The 12,191-nt window shown below is 40.0% G+C and overlaps 1 long non-coding RNA gene across 2 annotated transcripts in view; it reads right to left on the reverse strand.

Annotated features, from left to right (window-relative positions):
• The window catches only part of LOC132342587 (uncharacterized), a 256,069-nt gene extending 248,234 nt beyond the window's left edge, over positions 1 to 7,835 (reverse strand). For both annotated transcript variants that reach the window (XR_009491010.1, XR_009491009.1), the window contains exon 1: positions 7,649 to 7,835. This is a non-coding gene — a long non-coding RNA (uncharacterized lncRNA). The remainder of the gene's footprint in view (positions 1 to 7,648) is intronic.
• Positions 7,836 to 12,191: the final 4,356 nt, after the last annotated feature.

Below are 12,191 nucleotides of genomic sequence, written 5' to 3' on the forward strand. Positions count from 1 at the left end.
TCTAGAACAGTTTATAACATAGTGTTCATAAATGTATCTGAATTTGCCAAGTTAGGAACAGAAAGTACCTTCACTTTTTACTACACTTTATGCTGAAACATCTTTTATTTTGTATGACAAGAGTAATTCTGTAATTTTAATAGTACTTCTGATAACTTTGAGTAGAAAATGTACATGCATAAACAGTTTTTCTTATATTCTAATATTTAGGGAATGGTGTTCAAGATTGCTGTCTTAACACTTGTTCCAACAAAATTTCAAAGGTTGTTTTATCTCACTAAGCTTCATTAGCTATCAGAATCCAAAGAAGATGCAATCATTATAAGAAAAATTTTAAGAAGAAATAATAATGATATTAAATGGAATAAAAATTTTAACATAAAATCCAATATTTATGGAGTAATTACTGTATGCAACATAAAGTATTGGTGATGTGTATGAATTATATCATTCAATATTCTTAACAAAACTTTGATTTAGATTTTATTACCTCCATTCTTCAGATGAGAAAAATAATGTTGAGGAAATTTGATAAAATCATATGGCTTAGAAAAGAATATATACTTAAATGTCTAAACCCTCCTGGGCAGGCTGTCTGCTAGCATATGTCTAGTGATGACTGCTAGTGATGACTTTGTTTAAAAAAAGAAAAAATAGAAAATAATTAGAATTAGGGAAAAAAAAAAAAAAACACCCAATTTGGCAGACTAATTGGAAAATGTACCCCTGCTTGCTGGAAAAATTAATTAGTTAAAATGTCATTTCTTCCTCCAAAATGACAGTACATTCTGGGCTGGATTTTAGCCCCGTTGGCCAGAGGCCCTTGTTGTGGACACAATCTGTACAACTGTTCACAGAAAAAGCCTCTTCAAGTTATTAAGGGGCCTCTTCAACTTAGTGTAACCAATGTCTCATTTTTGTCAATTGTGTCTACTCTTCAGATTAAGACACATACTGGCATATGGATTACCAGAATATGTTTGCGTGAGAGACTGAGTAACTTTCTGGAGAAAACAAAAATCATCCAAAGAAAACACAGACTGAATTGTAAAACGTATACCCCAGTTACTGGTAACAAATACCTGGTGATCTGGGGAAAGGAAAATTCATGCACTTATTCCCCAAGTTATTCATATTTTCATTGATTGAGTAATAATTTCATGGCAATAATATTTAACCTTTATTTTTGTTGTTCAGTCTGTAAGTTAGGTCTGACCCTTTGTGACCCCCTGGACTGCAGCACTGTAGACTTCCCTGGCCTTCACTATCTCCCAGAGTTTGTTCAAATTCATGTCCACTGAGTCATGCCATCTCATCCTCTGCCACACTCTTCTCCTTTTGCCTTCAATCTTTCCCAGCATCAGAGTCTTTTCCAATGAGGCAGCTTTTCATATCAGGTGGCCAAAGTATTGGAGCTTCAGCATCAGTCCTTCCAATGAATATTCAAGGTTGATTTCCTTTAGGAGTGACTGGTTTGATATCCTTGCTGTCCAAGGGACTCTCAAGTCTTCTCCAATACCACAGTTCAAAAGCATCGATTCTTAGCTTTACCAGTTTATAACTGTTTGATCTTTCGTAGTTTCTTAACTTTTCTCAGCTTCAGTTTTCTCATCCATGAAATTACAATAATAATGCCACCTAAATCATAGTATTTTTATGAAGATTAATTTATTATACCTGAAGCATAAAAATCACCATACTAACTTTTTAAGTTAACAAAAAGCGAATGTGCCAGGTAATGTATGAGAACTACACATATGTACATTTTCTGCTTGCTTTGTCAGTTTAGAGAAAGAACACATTTCATATAGTGATTATAATTAATGTGAAAAGTGATGTCAACAATAAACACAGTGTGATACAGTAGTATAAAGAAGAAAAACTCACTTAGAATTCACAATTAATACAAAGTCTAATCTAAGACGTGAAGGTAAATGTGTAAATTCAATGAAAATATGGGTGGAGAGTACCAGGGGAGATTTTATATGTTGAGGAAAATATATCACATAAGAGGCAAGATTATGTGCTAAGGACCAGAGTTAAGAGTGAAGAAATCTGTTATATCCAGGAATCTGCAAGTAGTTCAGAGAAGGCAATGGCACCCCACTCCAGTACTCTTGCCTGGAAAATCCCATGTATGGAAGAGCCTGGAAGGCTGCAGACCATGGGGTCGCTGAGGGCCGGACACAACTGAGCGACTTCACTTTCACTTTTCACTTTCCTGCATTGGAGAAGGAAATGGCAACCCACTCCAGTGTTCTTGCCTGGAGAATCCCAGGGGTGGTGGAGCCTGGTGGGCTGCCGTCTCTGTGGTCGCACAGAGTCGGACATGACTGAAGTGACTTAGTAGCAGCAGCAGCAGCAAATAGTTCAGAATGAGAGAAACACTGTAAGGAGGAGTATAGGTAATTAAGAAAAATGAGACTTGAAACTGAAGCAGAGAACCGATTCTAATCTAAATGATCCTTTACATTACACTAACTGGGAAATATGGAGTCACTAAAAGAAAGGCAATGCCAAAGAATGCTCAAACTACTGCACAATTGCACTCATCTCGCGTGCTAGTAAAGTAATGCTCAAAATTCTCCAAGCCAGGCTTCAGCAATACGTGAACCATGAACTTCCAGATGTTCAAGCTGGTTTTAGAAAAGGCAGAGGAACCAGAGATCAAATTGCCAACATCCGCTGGATCATGGAAAAAGCAAGAGAGTTCCATAAAAACATCTATTTCTGCTTTATTGACTATGACAAAGCCTTTGACTGTGTGGATCACAATAAACTGTGGAAAATTCTGAAAGAGATGGGAATACCAGAGCACCTGACCTGCCTCTTGAGAAACCTATATGCAGGTCAGGAAGCAACAGTTAGAACTGGACATGAAACAACAGACTGTTCCAAATAGGAAAAGGAGTACGTCAAGGCTGTATATTGTCACCCTGCTTATTTAACTTCTATGCAGAGCACATCATGAGAAACGCTGAGCTGGAAGAAGCACAAGCTGGAATCAAGATTGTTGGGAGAAATATCAATAACCTCAGATATGCAGATGACACCACCCTTATGGCAGAAAGTAAAGAGGAACTAAAAAGCCTCTTGATGAAAGTGAAAGAGGAGAGTGAAAAAGTTGGCTTAAAGCTCAACATTCAGAAAACTAAGATCATAGCATCTGGTCTCAGTTCAGTTCAGTTCAGTTCAGTCGCTCAGTCGTGTCTGACTCTTTGAAATCCCATGAATCGCGGCATGCCAGGCCTCCCTGTCCATCACCAACTCCCAGAGTTCACTCAAACTCACATCCATCGAGTCAGTGATGCCATCCAGCCATCTCATCCTCTGTCGTCCCCTTCTTCTCCTGCCCCCAATCCCTCCCAGCATCAGAGTCTTTTCCAATGAGTCAACTCTTTACATGAGGTGGCCAAAGTACTGGAGTTTCAGCTTTAGCATCATTCCTTCCAAAGAAATCCCAGGGCTGATCTCCTTCAGAATGGACTGGTTGGATCTCCTTGCAGTCCAAAGGACTCTCAAGAGTCTTCTCCAACACCGCAATTCAAAGGCATCAATTCTTCGGTGCTCAGCCTTCTTCACAATCCAACTCTCACATCCATACATACCACTGGAAAAACCATAGCCTTGACTAGACGGACCTTTGTTGGCAAAGTAATGTATCTGCTTTTCAATATGCTATCTAGGTTGGTCATAACTTTTCTTCCAAGGAGTAAGCGTCTTTTAAGTTTATGGCTGCAGTCACCATCTGCAGTGATTTTGGAGCCCCCAAAAATAAAGTCTGACACTGTTTCCACTGTTCCCCCATCTATTTCCCATGAAGTGATGGGACCAGATGCCATGATCTTCATTTTCTGAATGGTGAGTTTTAAGCCAACTTTTTCACTCTCCTCTTTCACCTTCATCAAGAGGCTTTTTAGTTCCTCTTCACTTTTGCCATAAGGGTGGTGTCAGTCCCATCACTTCATGGGAAATAGATGGGGAAACAGTGGAAACAGTGTCAGACTTTATCTTTTTTGGCTCCAAAATCTCTGCAGATTGTGACTGCAGCCATGAACTTAAAAGACGCTTACTCCTTGGAAGAAAAGTTATGACCAATCTAGATAGCATATTGAAAAGCAGAGACATTACTTGGCCAACAAAGGTCCATTTAGTCAAGGCTATGGTCTTTCCAGTGGTCATGTATGGATGCGAGAGTTGGACTGTGAAGAAAGCTGAGCACCAAAGAATTGATGCTTGCGAACTGTGGTGTTGGAGAAGACTCTTGAGAGTCCCTTGGACTGCAAGGAGATCCAGCCAGTCCATTCTAAAGGAGATCAGCCCTGGGTGTTCTTTGGAAGGAATGATGCTAAAGGTGAAACTCCAGTACTTTGGCCACCTCATGTGAAGAGTTAACTCATTGGAAAAGACTCTGATGCTGAGGGGGATTGTGGGCAGGGGGAAAAGGGGACGACAGAGGATGAGATGGGTGGATGACATCACCGACTCAATGGACGTGAGTTTGAGTGAACTCCGGGAGTTGGTGATGGACAGGGAGGCCTGGCGTGCTGCAATCCATGGGGTTTCAAAGAGTTGGACATGACTGAGCAACTGAACTGAAAATAATTTAATTGGAGAATATAGTGATAAGTTTTGATTGTTTAAGACAACTCTTTATAGAATTGTATCATGACTTATAGTGAGAAAAAAAAATTATCCAATAAGGAAATGATAGTCACAGAGAAAGATAGTGGTAATGGTCACAAGGTAATTAAAGATGTAGAGTTGACAGTTCTCACTGATTTAACATTAGAGCTCATGATTGGTTATATGGTATATTATGATAGGAAATATAGAGGAAAGAGCAGAGGTTTGCAGAGAAGATGAATATTTAGTTTTAACATGTTTTAGACAGCTTTGGTGCATTTTTGTGGAAAATGTGGTCCCCAGACTTCAGGAGAGAGGGAGATATGAATTCAGAAGGTGTTAGTATCTGGTACAGTTGAAGATATGGGGTGGACAAGATATCTAGGGAGAAAGTGAAGGGTGATTATGTGCGAGGGTCTAGGGCAGATTTCTGGAAGGCTCAAATACTAATAGTGTAGTGTAGAAAGCTTCCCCTGAAATGGATGGGAGTGTGATAGGACACTCAAGAACTTTTGGTTTAGAAATCATGGTAAAAAGTGTTCCAGATAAATATGAAGAGGTTCAATTCAAGTAGTAGGAATAGAGGTTTAAGTATGAGGAAATGGAGTCAACAGTTATTGATATTTCTCTAAAGAATTTTGATATCATCGTATAGGATAATGCTAATACTGAAGATAAAGTTGGCTTAAGGTAAAAGCTGAGTTATTTTTAAGCTTATGAACACTTGAGCTGTAAATGGCTATGAGAATGAACACAAAGGGAGAAATAGAAGATACAGAATGGAACAGATACAAAATTTAGTACAAAATTTAACACAATCAGTGGGTGATAAGATACATGGGATTGTGAGCAAATGTAGAGGGATAGATTTTACTAATTAATTCATTATGTCATCAGCTATTTAAGTATTATTTTATCAGGGTCTGTTCTAGGCTTTTCAGATATAAAAGTTAAAAACAGAAGTTTTATTATATTGGTTAAGTGGAAAAGAGAAAAATAAAATTGATAGTAGCATAATAAACTAGTAATAGCATAATAAACCAGTGTGTTATAAATAACACAATAATATGGAAAAATAAAACATATAAGGGGGATCAATAAAACTGAACATGGGTTTGTACTTAAAAATTAGGTCATTGGGCAACAAATAAAATAGAGAGGAGAAATCAAGATGGCAGAGTAGGAATACCCTGAGCCCATCAGCTCTCATGGACACACAAAAACTACAACAACATAGAGAATGACCCTCTCTGAGAATGACTTGAAGGCTAGCTGAACAGCTCTACCACAATTAAGGATATAAAACAGTATCATGTTATCCAGACCCACATCCTGGATGGATGACCTAAAAGAAGGGAATAACATAGGCTTGGAGGTTCTCCCTAAGGAACATGGGCCCAAGCCCCACATTGAACAACCCAGCTCTGGGTCCTGGCATTAATATCACTCATCATCACAGAGTGCATATCAAAACCATAGTGAGATACTACCTCACACCTGTTATATTGGCTGTCATTGCAAAGACAAGAATTGACAACAAGTGTTGTCAAGGATGAGGAGAAAGGTGTACCCCTGTGTACTGTTAGTGGGAATGTAAATTAGTACAACTACTATGGCAAACAACATGGAGGTTCCTCTAAAAATTAAAATTAAAAATAGAATTACCTTATAATATAGTATTGGTTTTACTACATATACAATATTGTAAAGTTAAAAAATAAAATAAATAAATAATAAAAATATAATTACCATATTATCCAGCAGCAGCCATTAATTCTACTTCTAGGTATTTTTCTGAAGAAAACAGTCACTTATTTGAAGCGATATATGAATCCCAGTGTTCATTGTAATTTACAGTAGCCAAGATATGGAAGCAATCTAAGTACTCACTGACAAGTGAATGTATAAAGAAGTGATGTGTATATATGTATGTGTATATGTATATATGTGTGTGTGTATATATATATATGTAGTATTTTGTTTTCATTTAAGGAGTAACTAAAAAAAATAACATGATGGAGCAAAATATCATAATATTGATTGCCTTATTTTAAACCAATTGAGCACATAGAGAAAAGAGTTTCAGGGAGCTTTGCCTTAACAGCAGAGGCATAAAAAGAGTGCTTTCACATATATATGGTGGTATGTATGTGTGTGTGTGTGCATAAAATGAAGTATTACCCAGCGATAAAAATAATGAAATCTTTCCATTTGCAAGTACATTGATAGAACCAAAGAGTATTAGGCTAAATGAAATAAGTCAGACAGGGAAGGACAAATACTGTGTTCTTACCTATATGTGAAATCTAACAAAACAAAAAAAAATATTAAAAAAATGAGACAGATTCATAAGTACCGTGAACAAACTAGTTGTTGCCAGTAGGAAGGTGAGTGGGGAGATGGGTAAAATAGGTGAAGATTATTAAGACATATGAACTACCAGCTATAAAATAAGTCACAGAAATGTACAGCACAGGAAATAGAGTAAACAATATAATAACTTTGTATGGTACAAAATGTATAAAGATATAGAATCACTTTGCTGTACACCTGAAACTAATATAATATTGTAAGTCTACCCCAAATTAAAAAGAAATTGTTACTGTATAGCCTTTCATGAAAAGATAAGGTGAGAAATTTAGCCACTAAAATACCTGAAGGAAGATAACCTCAAGTATAGAAAGTAACTATGGCAGAGATCCTTCGAAAGGGACCTAGTATGGCTGGAACAGAGAGAACAAAACTGAGAGTAGAGAGAGGCCAAAAAATAAAGATTCATCCAATTATATAGAGTCTTGTAGACTGTCAAAAGACTTTGGAATTTACCCCATTTAGTAGAGAAACATTAAATGGATTAATAGGAATAAGATTTATATTTATTATTTATATTTTTATGTTATAGTAATATCTTCTGGGTTGAAAAAAGATATTTGGGAGAGAAATTGATGTCTTAGTGTGCTTAGGTTTCTATAACAAAATATCATAGACAGGGTGGCTTATACATAACAGAAACATTGCTCACAGTTCTGATGCTGGAAGCCCACAATCACATCCCAGCATGATTGATAGCAGAGCCCTTTTCGTAGTGGTAGACTTCCAACTTCTCATTATATCCTCACATGCCAGAATGATCAAGGGAGCTCTCTTAGGCATCTTTTATGAGGGAACTAATGACCTAATTCCCTCCCAAAGGGCCCACCTCCTCCTCTTAATGACTTCACAATGGGTGTGAAGTTTCACCATATGAACTTTAGGGAACACAAACATTCAGAGCATAGCAGTTGGAAAGAAGTATGAGGTTACAACAGTATCCACATGAGAGATGGTGTGTCCTAGACCAAAGTGATAGAAGTCAAAGTGAGAAGAATTTATATTCTGAATAAATTTAGAAAGGGGATTTGAGAAAGGAGGAAAATAGCAAAATACTTATTGGGAGCAAATAATTATCAAGAATGGGAGAGTGACTAGATTAAATAAATTTGGTATGATTTGTCGGGGGAGTTGATAATTTCCTCAGTTCTGTCTCATTGCAACAAAAATTTGAAGTGATGGATGGACCAGTGTTACAGCCCTTGCACAGACTAGTGTTACAGCTCTGTATTACAGCTCACTTTTATTTAGAAAGCAAAGGAAAATACATCCTTGAGGCATGAAGGCATGCCGGCCCAAAAGACCTTGAAATGAAGAGAAGCCGTGCCCCAATTTTGGCTCCTCTTTTTATATGTTTTTTCTCTTCCCCCTGAGCCTGCCCTATGTAAACTGGGCTAGCCAGGAGGGCTGTTTGTTTTCCCTGAGGTTCTCACTCCAGTCCTCGGATCTTTCTTTGTTCTATTTTCGCGGGGTTTTCCCTTCTTTGTGTTTTAGCCCCTGCCATTCAGGACTCCCTTTACCTATTCTAACTATCTAACATTCCCCCCTCAAGAGATGGGAGGCTCAATTCTTTGGGAGTAGGGGCTTTGAGGTCCCTCTGGCTACTTCCTGCTGACCTGGGACTGTGAGAGGCATTGGGCCTCCCCCTCTTGCTAGTCTCAAGCCTCTCAGTCCTTATAGCGGTGTCCATCTAAGGGTGAGTGATATTTTCTGTGGTTGGCTGTAGTTTTATATATCGTTGTTGAACTGGCACATGTTGTAGCTTGTTGACCTCGGCAGAGACAAAATGGGTTAGACTATTGATAATACATAGAGCAATCATAAGCAGCATTAATATGGTAATGACAGAAACTAGTAGGGCATTAAAGCAAAGCAAAGTCACTCAGTCGTGTCCGACTCTATGTGACCCCATGGACTGTAGACCACCAGGCTCCTCCATCCATGGAATTTTCTAGGCAAGAGTACTGGAGTGGGTTGCCATTTCCTTCTCCAGGGGATCTTCCTGACTCGGGGATCGAACCCGGGTCTCCCACATTGCAGGCAGACGTTTTACAGTCTGAGCATTAGCCAACTACAAATTTCCCATCACCAGGAGGATGCCCAAAGAGAGATTGTAGCCACCGCAAGAACACTCCAGCTCATTCTTTGAGATCCTGTAGGATCTGAATGTTTTTCTTGAGGACTGTGAGACTTTCTTTAACTTAACTGGAGGTAGTTACCCAGAAACAGCATGTCTCATCCAAGTGGCTCAAATCCCTCCTTGTTCTGGAATCAGAAAATCTAGCTCTTGTCTGTTTTGGAGTACAACCCCTGCCAAGCTGTGCTAGCTCTTTTGAACTATCCTGAGAAATCTTATCCAGTGAAATTTAATTTTGAGGGTGTTTATTAGAATGACATTTTTTTGTAGTTCTGAATAGGTGTCTGAGATCTCCCAGGGGCTCATAGGTGTATTGAGTGTCCTCTTCTGTTTACTTCCACGTCTTGACTTGTGAGTAGTAAATCCAGGAGTTGTTTTCTGGTATTTTGACTGCTGTGGGGTTGGGGTGGGGGCGGGGGGTAGAAAGTATTACAGAGTGGGGCCCTTCCATGTTGGCTGAAGTTGAGCCTTTGGGGATCCATCTTTCCAGACTTTAATTAGGACTTGAGTTCCTGAAGCATATAGCAGTAACTCTTGAGAATCTTTTGGGTCTAGGTTGACACACCAAAAGCCTATATCCTGTTGGAATTGTCCTATGGTCATGATATAAGACCAGAGGATCTGAGCCCCTGGATCTAGGAAAAGGTCATTGGCATAAACAAAATGTCTCCCATATACCATCTCATAAGGACTAAGACCAACCTGTCCCTTAGGGGCAATGCGGGTGCAGAGGATAGCTATTGGTAAAGCCGCCATCTATCCCAGGGAGCTCTCCTGGATTATCTTTTTTATCCCTGATTTTAAGAATTGGTTGGCTCTTTCTACTTCTCTTGAAGACTGAGGCTCCCAGGCACAATGGAGATAATAAGTATGCTCAATGCTTTAGAGACCCCTTGGGTAACCTTATAAGTAAATGATGTCCCATCGTCACTTTGTAATGACCTGGGCAGATGAAATCTTGAAATGATTTCATGGAGCAGGTTTTTTTGTTGTTGTTGTTCTTGTTGTTGTTTTTTACCACCTCCTCGGCCTTCTCAGTCTGGGTGGGAAAGCCTTCAATCCATCCTGTGAATGTATCTGTCATGACTAATAGGTATTTATGCCCTTGAGAAACTGGCATCTGGGTGAAGTCCATCTGCCAGTCCTCTCCTGGGTAGGTCCCACGTCATTGGACAGGCTGGGCCAGCTGGGGTCTTCGAGCTCCTTGGGGGTTATTTAATTGGCAAATGGGACAAGAGGAGACCACTTGGCTTATAGTCGTTTGGAGGCCTGTTCTTCTGAAGGACCTTTATAGTAATCTTTGGAGGGCCTTTTCACCTAAATGAGTGATGGCATGTAAGGAGCGAACCGACTTTATTGGAGGTTCCCAGGCAGAAAAAGGAGTCCCTCCTTGTGGAACCATCCCATATGATCTTATTGAAAGCCTGCACTCTAAGCTTTTAAGAATCTCACCTTCAGTATATGAAAAAGTTTCTGGCAAATTAGTCTGTGGAACTAAGATGGCAACCCCTATTAGGTAAATGTTCTGTAATGCTGCTCTCTTAGCTGCCCTCGGCTGCTTGGTTCCCTCATGCCACTTCTGTGCTCCCTTTTTGGTGTCCTTTACAGTGGGAGACTGAAACCTCAGTGGGCAGATGGACTGCCTCCACAAGCCTAAGGATTTTGTCACCATATTTGATTGGGGAACCTCGGGTGCTCAAGTGGCCTCTTTCTTTCCAAATAGCAGCTTGTGCATGTGGCACCAGAAAGGCATACTTGGAGTCAGTGTCAATGGCTACTCTTTTTCCTTTTCCCAGTTCTAAAGCTCAAATTAGGGCTATGAGCTCAGCTAATTGGGCTGAAGTACCTGGTGGCAAAAGTTTAACCTCTATGATCTCAAAATTGGAGACTACTGCATATCCAGCTCTTCTTTTTCCATCCAAGACAAAGCTGCTTCCATCCGTGTACCAGATTTCCTCAGAATTGGTCAGAGGATCTTCTGACAATCCCTCCCGGGTTTTTGCCCAGTGGTCCAAGGTTTCTAGGCAAGACTGAAAGGGGAGAGAGCCCTCGGGGGTAGGCAAGAGGGTGGCTAGATTAAAAACCTCACAAGGGGATATAGTCAGTCTTGGATTTTCCATCAGCACTACTTGATATCTGAGGATTCTTTGATCAGAAATCCATAAATGGCCTCTCCCATTTAGAAGTTGTTTCACTTGGTGGCTGATAAAAAGTAGCTTTCCCCCAAAAGAGAGTTTTAAAGCATCTTCTATCAGGATTGCAATAGCTGCAAGTTTTCAAAGGCAGGGAGGCCAGCCTAGGGTGGTTGGCTTGAGCCTCTTGGATAAGTAAGCTACAGGCTGGGGCTCAGATCCCAACCTTTGAATTAACACTCCCAATGCTATTGCTTCTTTTTCATCAACATAAATTTGGAATGCCTTTTCTGGGTCTCGCAACCTCTCCAGAGAGGGCTTCTGAGTTGGGCGTGAAATTTCATCAATGAGAAGAAAAGGATAGAGGAAAAGATCCCCTAAGAAAAAGGATGAAGATTTAATGCAGATTACTAATGTGGGCACAAGATTTCTAAGAGAGTAGAGAATAGTGGACGGATAAAGCAATGGCAACCCACTCCAGTACTCTTGCCTGGAAAATCCCATGGATGGAGGAGCCTGGTAGGCTGCAGTCCATGGGGTTGCTAAGAGTCGGACACGACTGAGCGACTTCACTTTCACTTTTCACTTTCATGCATTGGAGAAGGAAATGGAAACCCACTCCAGTGCTCTTGCCTGGAGAATCCCAGGGACGAGGGAGCCTAGTGGGCTTCCGTCTATGGGGTCGCACAGAGTCGGACACGACTGACCTGACTTAGCAGCAGCAGCAGCAGCAGCAGAGAATAGTGGGAGGTTAATTCAGAGAGGACTGCACTTAGTCAGATAGCTCCATTCAGGAAAAAGATCCAGACATTTACTACATGAAGCTACATTGGTACCCTTTTCTCCTTTGTTTACATGTGTGATTGAACACAATACAAGCTTCCTGGCTGAGCATGCAGGGGTAGAGTGTATAATGGAAATTAGTA

Source organism: Bos taurus, chromosome 17 (assembly GCF_002263795.3).
Source record: "Bos taurus isolate L1 Dominette 01449 registration number 42190680 breed Hereford chromosome 17, ARS-UCD2.0, whole genome shotgun sequence".
Taxonomy (NCBI): domain Eukaryota; kingdom Metazoa; phylum Chordata; class Mammalia; order Artiodactyla; family Bovidae; genus Bos; species Bos taurus.